This window comes from Sinocyclocheilus rhinocerous, unplaced genomic scaffold (assembly GCF_001515625.1).
Source record: "Sinocyclocheilus rhinocerous isolate Xijiao unplaced genomic scaffold, SAMN03320098_v1.1 scaffold1615, whole genome shotgun sequence".
Lineage (NCBI taxonomy): Eukaryota > Metazoa > Chordata > Actinopteri > Cypriniformes > Cyprinidae > Sinocyclocheilus > Sinocyclocheilus rhinocerous.
The window spans coordinates 819,227-823,150 of record NW_015645292.1 but is presented as its reverse complement, the minus strand read 5'-3'; positions in this window follow the sequence as shown (position 1 = coordinate 823,150).

The following is a 3,924-nucleotide window of genomic DNA, read 5'->3' as shown; positions in this document are numbered from 1 at the left end:
CACACACACGCACACACACACACACACACACACACACACACACTGATTAAAGGCAGATCACCGGCTGTTGCAGAGAATCTCTGCTCATATTATGTATTCATATTTATAGATGTGTGTACTAGGTCTATATTTGTCTATTAGTTTAAGTCTGTAACTAAGCAGTTGTTACAGACTTGATGTTTAAATGAGTTGTAATTTGTGTGAAAGCTAAACGAGACAGCAACTGAATCACACACAACACATACTGTACTGTAAGAATCACTCACATGAGCCCATGAACATCTAAAGCTTCATCTGGTGCTGTTCGTCAGTCCTCATTAGATGAATCTGTTGACTCTCAGCTTCTTCAGGGGTTCTTTTACCTCAAGTTCAGCAGTGAACCTCAGAAACATTGTTTCTTGATGTGGTTTAATGGTTCTTTTGAGATTAAAAATGTGTCTGTGTAGTAGAGGCACATGGTGCGACTTCTGAAATGAAAATCTCTGATTTATTATTGTTTTTTTTTTTGTTTTTTTTAAATGGATGCAAATCGTTGCTTATTAAAACCACAGTGCAAAAAAGTAATAAATAAAATAAATAAATATCTGTCATTTTTATGGAAAAAAAAAAAAAACAGCAGCTTTTGTTTTTCACTCTAAATTATAAAATGGCTCATTTTCACTTCCAAAAACTGTCAATATAACAGTATTTTACTGTAAAATGTTGTCTTATAGTATGGGAACGTAACATTAACCAATTCACAAGTTGCTACTGTAACATTTTCAGATTAAGATCATTCACTTTGATCATTCATTCACATAAATTGTTAGTCAATTTTGCAAACAACAAAGAAACAGCAAGTAACACACTGAATTAAATGTGAAAAGTAGAAAGACATAGTATTTTCTTGTAAAACATACTCCAATAGTCTTTTTTTTTTTTACAGTGTTTTCTCATTATGGTTTTGCATTACCAAGCATATTTTGTGCATCTGTCAATTTTATTCTGGCTGTTATTAATATACACCTTTATTTTGGATCATTAGTCTCAGATGCTTTTTATATGCAGTAGGTGTCATAAAGGTCGCACACATGAAGGTGCATCTAAAAAAGCAGAACATTATTGTTCGTTTAGATCCAGAAACGGTGCTGATTTAAGTGGTTAAGTTAACTGTTTAATCCACCTATCTGTTTCAGGACAGTGCTACTAGGAGTCTTAGTTTTGATTCATTTATACCTGATTTTTTGTGTTTTTTGAGGTAGTTCTGACTCCTTTACCTCCTGGGAGAAAACGCCCCTACATTAGAGCTTCTTCAGATCAGTCAACGGTTTAAAAAAGATCTAAAGAATAAAACCTTCTTTGTGAAACTTCAGACGTTCTCTCATGGTTTCAGAGCCTTCGAGTTCCAACTAGAGCCTTTATTTGTAAGAGCGTTCTTTGGAAATGATGGCGAGGTGTTTGATTTGATGTGAATCGTTGTTTTGCGGGATGTGGAGAATCTGAAAGAGTTCAGAAGGTGAGCGAGAGAAAAGAAGGGAAAGTTTCTTTTCTCCAGCTCTGGCGTGATTTCGCGCTGCGAACACAAAAGAGCACATTGAAGACTAAAGTTTATCAGTACAAATTAAGTCTTGGATTCGCAGCCGCTTTAATCTTTAGCATCTGACCGTTTTTTTGCGCTGGGCTCTTTCTCGTTTCTCAGTTTTCCCCTGTTAAATGTTGAAACGAAACCTCTTCAGTACCGTACACTCGCCCGTTAAAAATACCGAGACGCGTCATAAAAATTGAATTACTTCTTCCTCATTTCCATAAGATTCCCTAAAAAAATTTAAAATTCATTTAAAGTAAGTGGTGACTTTGTCTTTGAAGATCACTACAATTAACACGGATCAAAGCGAAGGTTCTGAGAGGAAGAGAGCTCATTAGCATAATGAAATTAACTCACAGACAAGAATCTCTAATAGGTGCAACAAAAAACGCTTTAATAATATTTGAAGAAAATGATGTTTATGCTAGTAATGCAACAATTATAAGCCCTGTATTCAATTAACAAATTGTTAATTAACGTTCAATATGCTGAGAGTTGATAGTCTGGTGTATTCACTGAGGTTCATCCGTTTGAGCGGAGCGGTTCACGGTCCTGTCACGCGTCTCGCTGCTCAATTTCAGCTTTCTGTTTATTGTAGGAGTCAAATTGGTCTTAATTACGATGTTAACCTAACCTCTGAAGAACAATTATAACTCACAAAAACGCCGAGACCGAGTCTGGACATGAAAAGCCAGATATAAACATTTGTGTCAAATTAATCAAATTACTCTGAAAGACAATTTGCCAAGTTTCAGGGTGTGTTCAGGCACAAAACCGCACCGCTTTCTCCTCACTGAATGCCTAAATTACAGAAAAATATGCAGCTATCTTGTTTATTATGCCAGATGAATATCTGCAACACATTACACATAACTTCTCATTTCATGATGGAGAGTAAGAGAGAGAAAGCGGCTGATCAGGGTCTGCTGTGTGTTCATTAATATTAATTATATGCACAGACATAATATTAGTATTTAAATTAGTATCTGTATTTACAAGGCTTTGAATTTTGCTTTATTGATTAATTTACTGTGACACATAAGACTTTAAAACATGATTCAATTAAATTTACATAAACATTTGCATACATACAGTTACAATAGATGGATGGATGCATGAAGGGGTGGAGCCAGTGGGAGGGTGAATGACCCAGTTTTTGTCTCCCTCATGAATAAGTAATGATCTGTGTGTTTGTGACAGTCTTGTTCAGGGATCGCAGCCGCTGCAGTTTCAAACTGAGACGAATCATCAGTGACCCTCAGATACTCTCCCCCCCCCAAAAAAAGAGAAAAAAAAGGTACACCTTTGTGCCTCGTTTACCCCTAAAGACTGAATATTAGTACCTTAAAAGTACATACTTATAAGTTATATCTAAATTGTACATATTAGTACCTTTTGAAAAAGTTCTGCCCCAGTGACAGCTTCTGTACTTTTTTTCTGAGAGTGCCTGATCCGGTTTAGATATGAATATGAATTCTTTATTCTCACAATTTGTGATCACACATTACTTTCAACGTTAGAACATTAACTTTTTGCCCAAAAACTGAAAAATATTTTTAATTAATTTAATTTATAATATCTAAATAATAAAATTAACCAACATCATCAAACATAAATAAATGTCACTTTTTTAGTATCATTGAGATACTATTGTAGTTTTGTTAATATTTTGAATCAGTTTGAATTTTTATATTTTCATTTGGATTTTTATTTAAATTTTAGTAATTTTGTTGTGTGTTTTTGTCTTCTAGTAGTTTGTTTTTTTATATATGTCTTTTTAAGTTCTATTTATTTGAATACATTGAATTAAACTAAATTAAAGAATTAAAGTGAAAAATGTTGCCTTTGCAACGAGCTAAAATGAATTTATATACATTTTATTTTATTTCAGCTAACATTTATTTAATTTCAAGTAACATTTTTGTTTTGGTGGTTTTAATTTAAGTTTCAGTTTTAGTTTTAGTTACCTATTATAATTCAGATTATTAATGCACACATTTACAACCTATGGATTTTTAAATATAATCTATAAAACAATTTGAAATCACACTAGAAATTTGCATTGAATACTTTTCTGATTTTTTTTTTAAATAATGTGGATAAGCTGATTTTTTTTCTTGAGTTTTGTGTTTTTAGAACTTTATTTTTCTTTAAGATCAACTACTGTCATAGTGAAGCAACAGAGATCTCAATATGAAGTAAAATATTTCTCATCAAAATCTCTCCTCTCCTCTTCTGTCCTGTCCTCCTCCTTCTATCCTCTCCTCCTCCTCCTCCTCCTCATCCTCTCCTATCTTCTCCTCTCCTCTCCTCCTCCTCCTCCTCCTCCTCATCCTCTCCTATCTTCTCCTCTACTCTCC